This window comes from Vicia villosa, linkage group LG3, assembly GCF_029867415.1.
Source record: "Vicia villosa cultivar HV-30 ecotype Madison, WI linkage group LG3, Vvil1.0, whole genome shotgun sequence".
NCBI classification, from domain to species: domain Eukaryota; kingdom Viridiplantae; phylum Streptophyta; class Magnoliopsida; order Fabales; family Fabaceae; genus Vicia; species Vicia villosa.
In genome coordinates this window covers 99703523-99723598 of record NC_081182.1, presented here as the reverse complement: position 1 = coordinate 99723598, position 20076 = coordinate 99703523, and positions in this window count along the sequence as shown.

Here is a 20076-nt window from a genome sequence, read left to right as displayed (position 1 = left end):
AACGAAGCGGGCATGTCCTTTTGCCACCCTTAATTTATGTGATGTTTGGGGTTGGTGGACCATAGTTCTATTTATTTAATTAAATAAGTAGAATTAAGATAATAGAATAATTAGAAATAATTAGTTTTAATAGCTATTTTTAATTAATAAAATAATAAGGGGGTGATAGAATGATTAGGAATTAAATTTAAAAATAAAAATAAAAGAAATTAGTAGTAGAGAAAATAAGGGTAATGTGGTGGTTGTAAGAGTAAGTTGGAGGTAGTAAGAAATAACCTAAATGGAAGAATTAGGTTTTTCTTTAAAATATGAGAGGTGAGAAGTGGAAGAGTTTACAGTACATATTTTGGAAAAGAGAATAGAGGCTAGAAGAGTGTTGTACCACAATTTTTGACACTGATATCCCACCTCATTTGCATTGAATCTCAACGAGTGTGATCATCATTATCATCATTCATAAATCATTTATGCATCATTTTGCTAACCAAAATATACAAAAAAAAATGTGTTTGCTTGTTACTTGTTTGACAAGATAGGTGACTGATCAAGGAGCTCAGGCAAAATAGGGTTTTGTGGCTCACAAGGTGGCTCAAACTTTCTCATATGCTCAAGTGACTTTCCTAAGCAATATCCAAGCCCAAGTTTGATTCAAATCAAGATCAACAACTTTCAAGTTCATCTGGTACACAATTAAGGTTTTTGACCTAATCCTCTTGAAAGTTGACTTTTTAATCAAGGTAAGGTCTTGTGACTCAAAACATGATTTAAGGATCTCCAATGTCTCTTCTCAATCCACTTATAACATTCATTTGGCTATAAGAGCTTGATTCAATTGGTACTTAGAAGAATGCAATTCATCTAGAAAAAGTCAATTGTCTAAGATCACATTTGACTTTTGAGAAATTTAGTCAACCATGGACTTTTGAAGATCAAAATCATGAATATGATATTATTGAAGTCATTTGATCAAGAAAAACCAAGGAATAAAAAGTCAAAGAGTAGGGTTTTGACCTTTTCATGAAGAAATCACATGTTTAATGCTTAACTTTGAATGATCATAACTTATTCAATAAGTAACCATTTTTTGTGCTACAAAGCCTCAATTGAAAAGGAAGTCATGATCTACAACTATTTCCATGTGAAGATTTTTCCAAAAATGAAAGGATTTCAAGTTATCAAGCCATGAAGTTGTTGACTTTTTCAAACACTTAGAGTGTGTTTGGATGAGGTAATTGGAAAATCTAAAGAAATTTAACATTCAAAGCAATTCAAATGAATCAATTGAAATCCACTCATTTTTAAATTATTTTGTTTGAATGGAGTATTAAGATAATTCATTGTTAAATTTTTGGGGTTATTTTTTATAAAATTTAGATTTTTTGGACCAAATTGTAAATTTTAAAAATTATTAAGGACCAATTTGCAATTTTTAGGGTCAATTTCATAATTTTGGAAAATATGAGGACCAATTTGCAAAATTTGAAGAAATAATAATAACAAATACATTATATGGAGTATGATGGGAATTTCAAATTCTTTAGTTTTTGTGTCATTTCAAAATGATTAAATTTAACTTACATAAAATACTCCATAAATTTCCATCATTTTAACAATTCTTCATTTTTGTATTCAAACAATAAATTTTGTGCAAATCATTTTAAATTCTCTCAAAACATTACATTACCTCATTAAAATGCTTCATCCAAACACACTCTTAGAAAATTTTCATGAAGGCAGATTTGTTCTTTAAAATTAAGCAACTTGAGGCCAATTTCCATTAAGATTCCTTGATAATTTGAGTAAACTCCAAACATGAAAGTTGTAGAGGATGTTTAGGGCTTTCCAAAAAGTTCAATAACTCCTCTATAGCATTTGAAAGCAAGGAGAATCGAAGAGATGAAGTTAGACTTCCATACTTGAATTATAGGTCAATTTTCATGAAGAACCAAGTTGCAAATTAATTCCAATCTGCAAAATATTTGTGTTACAGACCATATAACTTATAAATCTCCCTCTAATCAGAAGATTACACACACTTTTGAGCCATTGTCCAAGTGTTTTGGCCATTGTCCATTGATTCATTCCATTTCAAGCATAAAGATCACACTTCCATTCTTGTAAAGCCACTTTAATCACTAACAACTCTTGCATTGTGCCTCTAACTTGTTTCCTTTTATCACACTCCAACACAAACCCAACAAGAAACATCCTAACATGCAGAAAAGCTTCCCTAATGTCTTGATTAAAGCTTGCCAAGTACCATTGAAACCATAACTTTCTCATTTCTTCACCAATAAGAAAAGTGACACAACTTGAGTTTGAAGAAACCATTTGATCAGATTTCCTTCCCACAAACCATAAATATTACCTATAAATAGAGGTCTTTTCTTATGAAATCAAACACACAGAAAATCTCATTTTCACTATCTCACTTGAAAGCTCCAAAACATCACTTTGCATAAACTTTTGTTTTTTTGAGTTCCAAGTTATTTATGTGTCAAGTAACCACTCAAACACCTTCCATACACCTCATAGAAGTTATTTAATCCATCACATTGCATCTGTAACAGCTCCTACACCATCTTCCATTTTTTCATTTTGTCATTTGCAACTTGGTTTGAGCAGAAACATTCATGCTATCTCAAGGTGTTCTAAGCATTCAGTTAGCATCACCAAGATCCAAGGAAGTTGTCCATATCATCAAATCACTTCTGGAAGTCCATTAATCCATCCTTCAATCTCCACCTGTAGAGGTAAGTTTTCAAAACTTGAACTCCTTCATTTCTGCACCATTTTGAATAAAGCTCAATTCTATCTTGTTTAGAATCATGTAAGAACCATAAACCCCATATTAGTTGTCATTTATCATTTGTATATATCATTTAATTTGAATTTGAAAATCTAGGGTTCTTTGTGTTTTCTGGAAAATTAGTGAACCACAGTTTAAATAAATGAATGAAAGTTATATGGTTGAATTCCTGAGGAATAAATACATAATATTCATGTTTACAGTTTTGAAAAAGGTTGAGTTTTGATAAAGTTAGAATTTCCAGAATTTGTGTTCTTGAGGTTGAAGATGAAGTTCATCTTTTGAACTTTGAAACTTATTATATTTTGAATTGTTTTCGTTTTGGTTATTGGATGTATCACCACCCCAGTGGTAAAGCGCGCGCCCTTAGTCTCCTTGTGCTATAGGTCTGGGGTTCGAATCCCCCTCGTCCCAGACTTTTTGTGTCATTTTTATTTTTCAGGTTTTCTAACTTATTTTGATTTTTTTTTTTTAATTGGATGGGCTTTGTTATCACCATGGGCGCATGGCCCAATGGTAAATCTATTCACCTGTAGCCTTGAGGGCGTGAGTTCAAGACTCTAGGAGGCCAAACTTAATTTTTAATCACTTGCTTTATTTGTAAATTTAATCATTTTAACTTTATTTTTTGAACACTCCTCATTTACCTTGTATATTTTGTAAATATATTTTAAAAAAACCCAAAAATATTATTTATTTGATCTTTTTTTAATTAAATCAAAAATAGTGTTTTTATGCCCTTTTAAAGGCCTTTTAATCAAAACTTTTTAAATGATTTTTTCACCAAATATCTTGAACCAATTTGTGTGATTCTTTCCGGGTTAACTTTAGCTTCCTTTGAAGTTCATACCATGTTCCCTTAGTTGTCTACCTATGTTTTATTCAACCTTAAGCAAATGATTAGGTTTATGTACATATACTAAAACGCTAATTCAAGATCCTTTGATCTTTCCCTTGATTTCAATGCAATGCCATGTTAATGTTAGCTTGATTAACATGATCTCTCCTTTTTTATCAACTTTCACACATGCTTGTTGATTTACACCTTTGTACTTTATACTTTGGTTATGTTATCATCTTTGTATATGTGTGTGTGTCTATATATATATATATATATATATATATATATATATATATATATATATATATATATATATATATATATATATATATATATATATATATCATTGTTGAACTAATCCCACATGCATGAGATATTTCATCCATCATCATATCATACTCATACATACATGATATGATCTTGAGGTATGTCATTCCATTTATTCATCAAACTTTTGTACTTGAGTTGTTTACATGCATTAAATATTCCAACTCACCTTTGATTGTATCCATGATACATAGGCTATGTCTCACACACACCACTTGAGATGTCCACCCATGATTGATTGCTTGAGATGTTTAATTCCTCATTGATGCTAAAAAAGTCCAAAAGAATGGGAATCGTATTGCTAAAATTGTCAAGGTACTCACTCTCTTTTCCTCTTCTTTTACTTTGTTAAGTATTGTTAAAGCTTAGCACTTTCTCCTTGTTTTAAAGCTCAACCTCTTTTAAATCAAACTTGGTTTTGTATTGATAAAGCTCAAGCACCACCCTTTTAAATCACCCTTTTGCCTTGTATTGGTAAAGTTTTGCACCTTTTAAAACTTGTTGAGTATTGGTATAGTTCAACACCCAAAAAGATTTTTGTCACTTGGCTTTTTATTTTCCTTTTAAGAGGGACTAAAAATGCTCTGACTTCCCTATTGCACTTAAGGGGTAAGTAGGAAAAAGATGCGATGTTTTGCCGAGCACACTTTTAATAAAATTTCTTTCCTCACCATATCCCACTTTATTTCACAAAACACAAACAGTTTATAATAACAATAACAATAATATATTTTCAAAGATGTTCCTGTAGAGTACTACAGATGTGAATAAGCATGGCCCCGTTCAAAGATGTTCCTGTTCCCCGTCCTGATCCCCGTCGGGGATGAATAACTGAACCCTAACCCCGTCCCAAATGGGTTCGGGGATCCCCGCCCCCAAACCCAAAACCTCCCTTAAACCCAAAAGCTTCTCTGAACCCAAAATTCTCCCCGAACCCAAAACCTACCCCAATCCTAATAAATATTAACTTATATTACAAATTTTAACTTAAAATACAATCTCATTTTGAATAATAAAATACAATCGAAAGTATTAATTCATTAACCATACATTTAATATTTCAAATTATCAAAACCAAATAATCTAAAATATAAAAACTAAATAATAAAATACAAATTGATATTCAAAATTATCATCAAAACAAACACATAGTAAAATATAGGGTTAAATACCTTTTACCCCCCTGCCAAACAAGCGAGATTTGGTTTTCCCCCCTTTAAAAAAAAATTTGTTGCGCAGACCTCATCAAATTGAATTTCCAACCATTTAAATCTTCTACCATGTTTTTACCTAGGGTAACAGGTTTCCATCCTACGTGTCTGTTACCAATGTTTTTTTTAATTTTACCAAATGCCACGTTGACACATCATCATCTTTTTCACTCTTTCTTCCTCACGAATCTGAAAATCCCCAAATCAAAAACTGTGAGCCCTAGGGTTTGGCAAACCGTGACCATCCTCAACGGCCGCGCAGTGTTGTTCTTCATCATCTTCTTCGTCGTCATCATCACTAATAGGCATGGAACAAAGCTACAGCAATGGAAGCAGCAACTCGCATGAGATTACGAGTGTTCCCCAGTGTGGTTGTCGTTTGCCAATGAAGATGTGGGTAGCAAATACAATGCAAAATAGAAACCGGAAGTTTTGGAAGTGTCGTTTGGCCGGGGTAATATGTTGTATGATTTATATATCTGACTGGGCTAATTTGAGTGAACATATATATATGTGTGTTATATGTCCAATTTTTGTTGATGTTTGCAGGGTCTTAATTCTTGTGACTTGTTTTTATGGGATGATGAATTTGCCACAGCTATGGGTGGAAGTTCAAAGAGTGAAAATCGTGAATGCAAGAAATGTAACGTTGCGTTGGTGAAGTTGGAAATAACAATGAAAAAGCTTGAAAAAACAAAGTTGAAAGTTACCATAATGCAGAAGAAGATGTTTCAGATGAAAATGGGACTCATGTTGTGCTTGATCATGTTTGCAGTGATTTTGAAGATCAAGATTTAGGCATTAGAGTTCTATAATAACAAGATGTATGCTTGTAGTATGTTATAGTATGCTTTATTTAATTTGCTGTAGTCTTGTGATGGGAAAATTATGTAAACTTCAAATGAATTAATGGAAAATTTTGTTTACAATTGATGGCTTTAGATGTATTAAACTATCTCATTGTTTTGTTTATAAGGTGTAATGAGTTTACTATGCACCAGAAAATAAATTGCAAACAGGTTATGAGCATAAAATGTTCTTCATATTAATCAAGACATTAAGTCTTAAACTGTCAGTACATTGACTTACACAAAACACCATTAAGTTGTTCAAAACATGCCCAAAACTTACAACACTCAAAGATCAGTCAAGATTCACTTGTTCATAACACCATAAACTTACAAAAAACATAACATTGTCTTAAAGTTAACATAAAACATGTGACAAAACATAAAGAGACATGATTCTATTTCTTTGCTTTCTTGTTTGACTTCTTTGATCCACTACCCTCCTCTTCATCTGTCAATGACATTGGTTGGTCACTATTGTAACCTGGCCCTGTAAATGGTTTTGGTTTTTTAAACCAATTTATCTTGATTCTTTCACTTGACCTCTTTCTCATTGGCTTGAGCTCTTTCACTGCTTTCTTTTTCTTGGTGGCCTCTTTATAATTCTGTGCAGTGGTGATGTCTGGTAGGCTTGTTATGATATCATCAGAAATCCCATCAAAATAATCAGTCTGAGCTGGATCAGTTGGGTCAACTCCACTTGCCTGTGTTGCATTAGTATGTTCAACTCCACTTGCCTGTGTTGCATCAGTATGTTCAACTCCACTTGCGTGTGTTGCATCAGTAGGGTCAACTCCACTTGCCTGTGTTGCATCAGTAGGGTCAACTCCACTTGCCTGTGTTGCATTATGGTTTGCAGCATTTTGAGTAGAACCTTCACCATCTGCATGCTGAGTTGTTTCAGTTGATTCAGTTGTCTTCACCTTTTTCTATCAAAAAACAAAGTTATCAGTTAGAAGCAGCAGTATAAATATTCAGTCATTAACAACAAATTTGGTTTCTACATCATACCTTTCTCTTAAGAGCATTTTCATCCTGAACTGAGCTTTTACAAGTCTGTGCATTATGCCCAAACTTATCACATGTTGTACATCTGTAAGAGACTCCTGGCAATTTTCATCCTGAACTGAGCTTTTACATATTATTTTTCACAATCATCAAAAAACACAAAAAACACAAAGACACATAACTATAGCACTAACCTTTTGTTGGTCAGATATAAAGACATATCTGTTGTCCTGCCCAATGTCACCCATCAGCAAATCAATAAACCATTTCCAAGTTTCCTTGTTCTCTATTTCAACAACTCCAAATGCTAGAGGGAAATACTGGTCATTGGGGTCCCTACCCACAGCAATTAGCAACTGACCACCATATTTTGTTTTCAAGTGACAGCCATCTACCCCAATGAAGGGTCTGCATCCATTACTGAACCCCTTTTTGCAACCATCAAAACAAAAGTAAAAGGATCCAAATCTTGGTTGTATGGTTGGACTAGGTCTGTTGACAGTGATACTCACAGTATTTCCAAGGTTAACTCTTTGTAGCTCAGATGCATACCTCCTCAAATCAGCATATTGCCTATCTGCATCTCCCTCAAGTATCCTCTTGGCTATGAGCTTTGCCTTCCATGCCCTTGCAACAGTGATGCCCACAGAAAAATTCTGCCTCAAGTCTTGAATGATGTCAGTAATCCTAACACTTTGTGATGTTTGCATCTTTTTTACCACAGCTTTGGCCACCCACCTTGAGCTTGCAGATCTATTGTCTAGAACCCTAGCACATGTGTGCTTATCAACTATGGTTTTTATAGCAAAAGTATGTTTGTGGCCCACCTTTGAACAAAGTATTAAAAATCCACATTTGGCCCTACATTCCACCCTAACCCTGTAGCTCTCGTTTTTCACAAACTTTATTTCCCTACCATTTAATACTGACCACTCACGTATAGCTTCTCTAAACTCATCAAGGGAATTAAATTCCATACCCCACTCAAATTTAAAATTCTTATTAAAATGCTCCTTTTTGAACTTTTCAAACTTGTGACCCTTGTCCTCATCTGATAAATCAGGGTCTGAGCTGTCCAACTCATCACTAACATATTCATCTCCATCTTCCATTTCTTTCTTTTCTGAACCCCTCATAACATCTGATAGGTAAGGAGCTTCCTTCCTAGGTACAGACACATCTACACCTTCAAACCCATCATCCAACCCAGTGGCACGTTCATCCTCACTATCTCCTAATCCTTCCACTCCTTCTTCATCACTATGATCCTGAACTGCTATTTCATTAACACATCTAGGACTAACAACTGAAAATGAGACATCTACTACATCGTGCTCTACATACATTACACCATCTACTTCATTGGCATAAGAAAATGCAGCTACATCATAGCAGTCATCATCTTTCCTAATTTGGAAAAAGTTGGGATCAATTTCAAGAACCTTTGTCCATACCCTAAATGTGCCTTCACTGTAACCCCACTCATTCAACAACTTGTTAACGCAACTCATGGTAAAGTTGTCAATGTGAATGTCAGTTACATGTGTCGTTACCCCACCCCTGTATATCATATCCCCGTCACCCATGCTCACAAATTCCCCTCCATGATTGAAAACAACACTGATTAAATGCATATTCTGAAAATTTTTAAGGAAATGAAAAATATGTTAAACCCTAAAATGATGACAAAACCTTAAATTTGTTAGACCCTAAAATAATGACAAACCCTAAAATTCGTACCTTGCCATCTTCAATAACTTCTTCTTCTACAGGTTCGTCCCTGTTCACAGCATTGGTTTTCTTGGTTGAATGGCTTGACTGAGTCGTCTTCTCACTCTGGCTTGACTGTGTCGTCTTGCTTGACCGCGCCGTCTTCTTTGGCTGACTCGTCTTCGTCTTGCTCGTCTTCGTGTTCTTCGATTTCGCCATTGCCCTAGCTTTCGTTTTCGCCTTTCCTTTTTTCAGACTGATTTGACCTAATTTTTTTCAGGGGGGTAAAACAATAACAATTATATAATATGGCTTATGTGGCATTGGTAACAGACACGTAGGATGGAAACCTGTTACTCTAGGTAAAAACATGGTAGAAGGTTCAAATGGTTGGAAATTCAATTTGGTGAGGTCTGCGCAACAAATTTTTTTTTTAAAGGGGGCAAAACCAAAACTCGCTTGTTTGGCAGGGGGTAAAAGGTATTTAACCCTAAAATATATTCTACATTCCAAAATACCAACAAAACAACCACATATCTAAAAATATTCAATATCATTGTCTATGGAAATTGCTAACAAAAATAGATAAGTGGCCAACACCAATATTATCTTCTTTCTTTCTATAAATGCTATTCTCCGTCTTCAAAGAGGGACATAACACCACTAGTCAATATTTCACTTATATAAAAAATACAAAGGAGAAATTAATAATAAATAAATCCCTCTCAAATTGTTTTCAACCAAAATGAATAAAGGGCACTTCAGATATTCATTTGCTTTTAATACATGAAAGTAAAGTGACAACAAATAACCTGAAAGGTTTTGTAAGGTTGCTACTATATTATCCAACACACTAAAATATTTTTAAGATTTATTTTCAAATAAATAATAGAGATTTAGGATGGCAAAGTTATTGAATAACAAAATTCAAAAAGCAAATGAACAGTATGATATAGAAGTTGAGAAAAGTGAGGTAAAATTAGAAAACCATGCAGCCTTAATTGATTGTTTCTTTCACGTAACTGTAAAAAAGAAAGAAAGTGAGACTACTGAATTTCTATAAGAGATGTTTTTCATACTTCTATACAATTGTTGATGCCCAGTTAACATTATTCACTTCACACTCCATATTAAAAAATCAATAATAAATAAATCACAAAAAAAAATTTACCTTCTTTATCGGGCTCTATATCATCGAGTAAACTAGTGTAGTCATTGCTTAACTTAGGACTCATACCACCTAAAAATATAAAACACAATACAACATAAATAATAATCAATTAACAAATACAAAATTATATATGACTTTACAAATACTCCAAACATACTGGTTTTTATAATTAACTTATAAAAATTGAAAGAGACAATGTATTGGTTTTTATAATACCAAAAGTATCATACTTAATAGAAAGAGATAGTATACATTGGTTTCTATAATACCAACAACATCATACTTAATAGAAAAAGGCAGTATATTAGTTTTTATAATTAACATATCAAAATTGACACAATATTATAAAAGCTTACAATTATTTTCAATACTCCATAACCAGCTTCTAACACACATCAAAGTCTCTAAAGTTGTCCAATAAAGTCGACTGCGGTGTGGGTTTAAAATATGATCGCTAGTACTGAATGCAGATTCTGAAGCTACTGTAAAAATGGGAATTGCTAAAACATCTTTTGCAATTTCTTGGAGTGTTGGATATTTAATGCCATTTAACTTCCACCACAATAGAATATCAAAATGGGGACTTCGCGGTAAAACTTTCTCTTCCAGATAATGATCCAATTTTTTTTAACAGATGAAGTTCTAGCTTTTTTTTCTTCCGAACATATGCATCATAATCATCTAAACCATCATTACCCACATGGCTAGATTCCAACATTGGTGAGTCATCACAATTCTCTTTGTTGAACTTCAATTGATAATTAGAAATTAATTCATAACACAGTTGTTGAGTCCTCTAAATTTGCTCAGTAGAGTCTTCTTCATACAATTTTTCATAATAGTACTCAAGTAACTCCATTTTGTACCTAGGATCCAAAACACTAGTAATTCCCAATCAGTTATTGCCAATTTAATCTTGCAAATCTCAGGAAATTAAAAACATGTTGGCAATGGGATACTTAGTGCCCGAAATGATTTCAGTGATCTTATTGAACAACTTCAATCTTTCACTAACATCTTTTGCAAATTTCCATTGTGAACTAGTTGGAATACAAGTGTATCGAGTGTCACGCAACCTTAACCGACTAAATACATCCCGATACAAAATAGCAATGTCAAGCATTTTATAAGTGGAGTTCCATCTAGTTGGACAATCTAAACTTAGAGTTTTAGTGAAAGAAATTCGCAATTGCTTAGTTGTCTCCTCGAATTTTTCTTTTCTTTTAGGAGTTGCGGTCCAATAAGCTACACTGTCCTGAATCTTTTCTATTCCATCTTTCACTACTTCTAAACCATCCTTAACTATAAAATTTAATATGTGTGTGCAACAACGCATATGAAGTAAATATCCATCGCTCAACAAAGTATGTAAATGCAACTTCTCCTTAATTTTGTCCATCATAGCATCATTTGTGCTACAATTATCTAAAGAGATAGTTGACAATTTTGTATCGATATTCCAATCCATTAAATACTTAACTAAAGCAGAACAAAGTCTATCACTTGAATGAGGAGCAGGAATATAAATGAACCTAGCATATAATAAAATTCAAAATATTATATAAATGAAGGTAACACATTATATGTATGCTTCAACTAGACATAAAAATTTTAATTACCTCAAGATGCAATTCTGCAAATTCCAAGATCCATCAATATAATGTGCAGTAACAGCCATATACCTCTTTTTTTAATTACTTGAAGTCCACATGTCTGAAGTAATTGCCACTCTTGCTTGAAGACTATCTAATAACTTTGAAGTTATTTGTAATACGGTGAACTGACTTTTTTGAAATGTCGCGGATAGCAAGAGTCGCCATCGACTTTTATTTTATCCAATTTAAAGAAAGGCTAAAAGAACAGAAAAAAACCTTTTTGAAAGAGATTGAGTTCGGGGGGTAATTTATACAAAGGGAAGGTGTAAGGCACCCTTTGCATCCATGGTTTTCTATGGACTCTTAATTGCTTAGCTCACTTTGTTTTCAAAATGTTTGAATTGTTTGAAAAGTTGTGTGTGAATAGAAATTTGAATAAGAACTTTAGCTTGTAAATAAGTGTAGTCTTTTTTAATTTGATTTTGAAAAGAGTGGGAAAAAGATTTTGAATTTAGAGCAAGCAATTAGTAGCAACTACCCTAAGTTTTGAAATTTTTTCTTTTAGCTTTTCAGGGTGAAAGGGTCTATCCATACCATGAGAGGGCAGGAAGTCTCTCAATTGGATGTTAAGGGTCATCGAGGTTTATCGTTCGCCACAAGACTGTCCCTGCCATGAATAGGGTAGGTAGTCTAAGGGAAGGATATAATAGTCATTTAATATTTTTAGGCATCATGCGAGGATACCTTAGCAATAGGGACAATCATCTTTTACTGAGGCAACTTCGAGGGACTAGAAGAACCTGTAATGTTTTGATCCATATCTCTCAAATGAAGCATTTTTATACTTGGCATGTGAGAGACAAAGTTGTAGAGAATTCAATTTCCTTCAAAATGAGCTTTGGATGGAAAATTTCTGATGTTCCATGTGAAAGTTATGGCTGGTCAAAGTTCAGTTGACTTTTTACTTAAAAACCCTAATTTAGAAACTTAGGTTTTTGATGATTTTGGAGATTTTCTTGATGAATCATGATCAATCCTTGATCAAATGATGAATTTTGACTTCAAAATATTGATGTTGACCAAAAATCAGGAGTTTTGACTGTAATTTGACCATAGTTGACTTTTAGGTCAAACTAGTCGATTGTTGACTATTTGAACTGTTGACTGAGCAATCTTATGAATCAGAGTTTGAAACTTGGCATGAGGATACTATGAGGCATATGAGAGTCCATGAAATCCATTTGAGGTGTCAGAACCTGATTTTACCTTAAGAGAGAGAAAACCTTAGTTAGAGGCTTGTTCTTTAGGAGACAGGTAATTGTGCCCGATTCTTGCATAGTCTTGAGTAGTTGAAAGTCATGTGAGCCAAAATATGATGGGAAAATTTTGGGGTATGACAGCTTTCCCTGTTTAATCTTCTTAAACCTGAGGATGTATATTGGCTTGTGTGCCTATCGGAATCTGAAGGTGGAAGAGGATTGAACACTAGAATACCAAGAAATTTGCCCTTGTTGATGGTGAAGGGACTTTTTGGAGATGGGCTTAAAGATTCCATCTGGATGTTGGGAGACTTGATTGAGATGGGCTTAAAGATGCCACCTGACTTGATAGGTTTGGAAGTCAGAATGAGTTGTACATTAGACTGTATCTGAAGGATATACTTAGGATGAGTCGTACGTTAGACAGAATCCACCGTATTGATAAGTGTCAAAGTAAATCGTACGTTAGACTATACTTTTTAGGACGATTCATACGCTAGACTGGGTCCAGTTTTGCATTTGTTAAACATCTGGAAAAGCCGTATGTCAGACTGAAGGATGGATTGTATGTTAGACCTGATCCAATTTGCATTTGATAAATGTCTGGAAAAAGTCGTGCGTTAGGCTGGAGGATCGGTCGTGCGTTAGACCTAATCCAATTTTGCATCGGTAGATGTCTGGAAAGCCGTGCGTTAGGCTGAAGGATGAGTCGTGCGTTAGACCGGATCCAATTTTGCATCGGTATATGTCTGGAAAGCCGTGCGTTAGGCTGAAGGATGAGTCGTACGTTAGACCGGACCCTCTGTGTTGATAGTTGTTAGAATACACCGTACGTCAGGTTGCATCCTAGGATGAATCGTACGTTAGACTAAATCCTTTGTATTGAGAAGTATTTGTTGGAGGTCGATCATACCAGCATTGTTTGTGGTGACAGAATTAGATCTAAGTCTCTTGATTATCTCTGAACTATTCGCGGAGAATACTCGAAACTAAGTATCAGAACTAAATCATTGTCTTGATTATCTCTGAACTATCTTCGAAGAATACCCGGAAATAGTTATCAAAATTAAATCTCTGTCTTGATTATCTCTGAACTATCTCTGGAGAATACCCGAAACTAAGTATCAGAATTAAATCTCTGTCTTGATTATCTCTGAACTATCTCTAGAGAATACCCGGAACTAAGTATTAGAATTAAATCTCTGTCTTGATTATCTCTGAACTATCTCTGGAGAATACCCAGAACTAAGTATCAGAATTAAATCTCTGTCTTGATTATCTCTGAAATATCTCTGGAGAATACCCAGAACTAAGTATCAGAATTAAATCTTGGTCTTGATTATCTCTGAACTATCTCTGGAGAATACCCGGAACTAAGTATCAGAATTAAATCTTGGTCTTGATTATCTCTGGACTATCTCTGGAGAATACCCGGAACTAAGTATCAGAATTAAATCTTGGTCTTGATTATCTCTGAACTATCTTTGGAAGATATCCAAAATTAAGTGTCAGAACTAAATCTCTGTCTTGAATGAGCGCCAGAATTAAATCGTTGACTTGATTATCTCTGCACTATATCTAGAAGATACTATTCATTTGGTTTGTAGGAATAGACTGAAAAGAGCAGTATTAATTTTATGCAATGTCGTGATGCATGTATTGTAATGTTTATTTTTGAAATGAATGAGATTGTATGCAATGCCATGAGGCGTATGATGTATGAATGCAAAATGTTTGTTAATAATGATAGTAGATTGTAGCAGCGTCTGACGGGGAAAATAAATTCTTGACTATTGTGGAGAATACAGAACCCGAGAATACTTAGATGGGGATTTTTGGCTTCTGCTTGGGGATGAGAGTCATTTGAATGATTGATCTTGATGTATCCTGACTGGGGATAAGAGAGATGAATAAACTTGTTTAGCAAAGAGAAAAGAGTCGGGGAATCGGCAGCGTCGAAGATGTAAAACTTCGTTGAGGGACTAAGTCTTTGTTGGGACGAGAACATTTGAAGGTATCTTCTTAATGATTACTCTGTGGAGATATGATCCGGTGAAACCAGCTTTGTGGGAAGATATGGATGTCTTGAATGTTGCCCCCCAGTGATTATAGCACTTGCCATTCCTGGACTCGTACTGATTGGAAAACACCAATGAGTATTGATCAAAGTGTTGAACATGCCTTGCATAGCTTTGCCCCAGTTATTAGGGAATTTTGAAGAGATTTGCTTCGCAAGGACCTTATGAGATGCGTACTATGGGTGACATGCCTCCAGTACTTAGTATGATGCCCTTGACTGATCGGGAAGTAGCTGCAGATCCACTTGGGTGTATGCCCCTGACTGCTTGGTGTTCCTGAGAGATTCTTGGAATCTTGACTTGGTTGCCCCCAGATCAATTGGGATTTTTGAGAGATTCTCGGAATCTTGACCTGATTGCCCCGTATTGACCGGATAGGCTGCGTCATGCCCTTTGTATTCATTGTTTTCTAATCAACTGAGTCAGTATGAGAGGTGTTGTTTCTGAAGTGGCTTCGTCTGTCGGGATGATTTTTAGTCATTAGTCATACCCTGTGCAAATTCTTCTCGATGCTAACATTTGAAATTATGTAGCAAAATATGTTTAATAATGAATTCATGAGATGCAATGCATATGTCTGTCTCGTTTTTTTGAAAAACATTAAAACAGGAGATGTAAAAGCGTGATGTTTATAAAAACGCGATGTTTATAAAATGAGATATCAACTCAGATTTTATGGCAAACCTTAAGGAGTCAGGATACCTTTTTGGTGACAGTATGCTTTCGAACTAACCATGCTTCAGTTAGGACTTTCAAGGATTGTAACGTGGCTTGGTTCATGGTTTAAGAAACGAAGGATAATGGCTCAAAAATTTATTTATACCCATCCCAATCTTCGTGATGTTCTTCGATCCTATGCTCAGTTATCTCTGCGTTTAAGCCTTAACAAAGCTTGAAGTTGTAACATTGATATTTGATGATGGTTAAAGTACCAGAGGTTTATTTGGACAGGCAGTCATCCCTTTTTTTTAATACTTTATTTTTTTCGAGGATTTGTAGCGACCTCTCTTTGACTTTGATTTTGTTATCCCTAACTTTTGCCTGAACTGTTTGTCTTGAGATTACAGTTAGCGGGATGTTTGATTTTTTATAAGTCTCCTTCATAGGTTTTGACTTAACATTTTTATCTCCTTTTAATTTTTATGGATATTGACGGCCTGACTTGATGATTACAGAACCCATCATTACTTGTGTAAAAACAATTGGTATAATTGAGATAACTGAATAACTACCCTGCCCCAGTTTATAATTAAGGGTTTTAAACTGTACAAGAAAGAAAACTCCTACGCCTTAGGCTCAAAGGGGTTGACTAGGGATTAACATCCTTATATCTCCACTGTTTAGGAATTGAAACAATGCCTGTACATCGTCAGCACAGTCTGTTCAAAAGCATACTGTATGAGGTTGCAGTATCATTTTCGTCATCCTCCCTCAAAAGGCTTACAGCTTTAGCGAGAGTTGAATATCATAAAGAAAACCCAGTAAAAACAAAGTTTTAAAATAATGGTACGAAATAAGTCAAAACAGACATATGCAATGCATTAATGATTATTATAAAATAAATAGAGTCTGATATAAGACGAATGTTTAAACAAACGGGAAAGAAATTGCGAATGCAAATAAACTAATGATCTAAAAAGCCATCCGTCTAGATATCAATGCATTAGACTTTATGAGGCTCTTCTGGCTGGCCGAATTCAATAACTCCTTCATCAATCAAGTCTTGAATTTTATGCTTCAACGGCCCACAATCTTCTGTATCATGACCAGAACTGTTTGAATGATAAGCACATCTCGCATGATGCTTGTACCCGGGAGCAGGATTTGCTGGAGCTAAGTATGGAGGCAATAGAGTTATCAGACTCTGATTGAGCAGGTGTTGTAAAGCTTGAGACAATGGCATGTGCAGTGGAGTAAATGACCTTTTGGGTTTGGATTTCCAAGTACGTTGGCCACCTTGTTGCTTACGCTGATCTTTTTGTGGTTGTTGCGTTGGCGCCTGACTAGAGACCAGGATTGCCCCAACAGTGTTGGATTTATTCTTTCTATCGTAGGGCTTTTTTATAACACTAGAAGAAGTAGCCCTCTGAATTTTTCCACTTCGGATACCACTTTCTACACGTTCCCCAGTCAGTATGAGGTCGGTAAAACCATAAGAAGAGCTTCCAATTAGATGGCTATAGAAAGGACCAGCTAGTGTACTCATGAACATATCCACCAATTCTCTGTCCGCCAAAGGGGGTTGAACTCTGCCTGCCAAGTCTCTCCATTTCTGAGCATATTCCTTGAAACTTTCTTTCGGCCCCATAGACATGCCTTGTAGTTGCATGCGAGTCGGTGCAAGATCAGCATTGTATTGGTATTGCTTGTAGAAAGCAACAGCCAGATCTTCCCATGTATGAATGTTGGTACCCTTTAGTTGATAGTACCACTCGAGTTGGGTTCTAGATAAACTCTCTTGGAAAAAGTGGATCCACGGCTTCTTATCAGCAGTATGAGGCTGAATCTTCCTTACATAAGACTTCAAGTGCAGTTTCGGACTAGAGACCCCATCGTATTTAGGAAAGGTGGGAGTCTTGAACTTCAGAGGGATAACAACTCCAGGGATGAGTCCTAGTTCCTCAAAATCTAGCCCAGGTACCTTCTGAACTTCCATGGCTTTCATACGTTCTTCCAGCAGCTTGTATTAGTCATCAGGATGTTCGTCCTCATAGTAGTAGCCCTCTTCTTTCTCAGAGGGCTTGACAGAATCACGGTTGCTTTTCGAATCAGTTTTGACACTAGCATCGTCCTTTTGTTCATCGTCATCCTCTTCGGAAACCTTGACTTCTTCAGCTTTCTTGAGTGGTCCTCGGAATCTTCTTCCGATGTTAAGGACACCCACGGATCTTCTAGTCTTTTTCTCTTTCTTGGTCAGAAGAGTTTTCAGCTCGTCTTGCCCCTTGGACAAGTTCAGAATCAAAGCCTGGAACTGGGTGTTCTGGGCTTGAAGGTCTTTGACTGACTGTTCAAGATTCATGATGCTGAAATAAACAGCGAGGAGGTGAGAAACCTGTGGTAAAAACTTGTGATGCGATGTTATGAATGCAAGTGCAATGTTTTCAAGGATCTTAAAAAGATTTAGTTAGCAAAATTAGAAAATTGATTGGTCGCCTCTTCGTTTGAAGAACTCTGATTCTTGAAAATTCTTCTATAGGAATCAAGCTCACCATATCCAGTGGGTCATAGCCTCTGATTCAGGAACTTCTGAATTTGAAGGTACATGGCTAGAGGAAAATAAATCCTCTTGCCACTTGATAGGCACTGAGTCTTTAAATTGGAAGACATATGGCTAGAGGAAAATAAGTCCTCTTGCCCCTAGATAGGAATTTCGTCCTTGATAAGAGCACCTGAAATTGTGCGTCCTAAATCCCTAAGATCCTTGAAAGGGTTAGTCAATATGCTATGTTATGATGTTATGATGTCATGAAGTTATGCAAATGCAGAGCATCAGGCAAAGCGTAAGATAGTAAGGACAAACAAGTCCTACAACAAAACCTGCAAGAAAATCAAAGGGTTAGCAACACACACAAGCAAGTCACACAAGTGTCCTTAAGTTTAAAGGCTTGCGTGAAGTCCATAGGTAAGTACCCTCCCCACTGAAGTTTAGTTGGTTCAACCTGTCCTATATAAAGATCGGGTTCTAGGGAGCTCATATCATTGACCTTTCTCGAAGGCACTTATTTCAGTTCAGCAATCGAATCACCGACCGAAAATGTACTGAAAGTCCAGTCCATATGAGTGTAGCTTCGAGTATCAACCAACTTCAGTCGGAACCAAAGCCAGCCATCTCTCTACTTTATAATAGGCCAAAGTTAAGTTCAACTAGGGTTCTGGGGGCAAATTAGTGCTTAATGACACCACGCAGCAGCCAAGTGTTTCCTCAAGTCGGATCCCAAGGAACACCAGGACAAACCAATGTGCCACACTAACGATGGCCACCATATCAACCACATCAGTATACGCTCTGCAGTCTCCTTGATCTCATGCCATTTACCTAAGATACTCAGATCCGGGTTAGGATTTTTCACACAAGTAAATACCCAAAACAGCCTTTGAAATATAAAGCAGACAAATCAAACAATTAAAGTGATCCTAAACTTTAAGGTAACCCCTCTTTTATTCGAAAGCATCCCCTTTAAAGTCGCCAGTTCTGTAATACGGTGAACTAACTTTTTTGAAATGTTGCGGATAGCAAGAGTCGCCACCGACTTTTATTTTATCCAATTTAAAGAAAGGCTAAAAGAACAGAAAAAAACCTTTTTGAAAGAGAGTGAGTTCGGGGGGTAATTTATACAAAGGGAAGGTGTAAGGCACCCTTTCCATCCATGGTTTTCCTTGGGCTCTTAATTGCTTAGCTCACTTTGTTTTCAAAATGTTTGAATTGTTTGAAAAGTAGTGTGTGAATAGAAATTTGAATAAGAACTTTAGCTTGTAAATAAGCGTAGTCTTTTTGAATTTGATTTTGAAAAGAGTGGGAAAAAGATTTTGAATTTAGAGCAAGCAATTAGTAGCAACTACCCTAATTTTTGAAATTTGTTCTTTTAGCTTTTTAGGGTGAAAGGGTCTATCCATACCATGAGAGGGCAGGAAGTCTCTCAATTGGATGTTAAGGGTCATCGAGGTTTATCGTTCGCCACAAGACTGTCCCTGCCATGAATAGGGTAGGTAGTCTAAGGGAAGGATATAATATTCATTTAATATTTTTAGGCATCATGCGAGGATACCTTGGCAATAGGGACAATCATCTTTTACCGAGGCAACTTCGAGGGACTAGAAGGACCTGTAATGTTTTGATCCATATCTCTCAAATGAAGCATTTTTAGACTTGGCATGTGAGAGACCAAGTTGTAGAAAATTCAATTTCCTTCAAAATGAGCTTTGGATGGAAAATTTCTGATGTTCCATGTGAAAGTTATGGCTGGTCAAAGTTCAGTTGACTTTTTACTTAAAAACCCTAATTTAGAAACTTAGGTTTTTGATGATTTTGGAGATTTTCTTGATGAATCATGATCAATACTTGATCAAATGATGAATGTTGACTTCAAAATATTGATGTTGACCAAAAATCAGGAGTTTTGACTGTAATTTGACCATAGTTGACTTTTAGGTCAAACTAGTCGACTATTGACTATTTGAATTGTTGACTGAGCAATCTTATGAATCAGAGTTTGAAACTT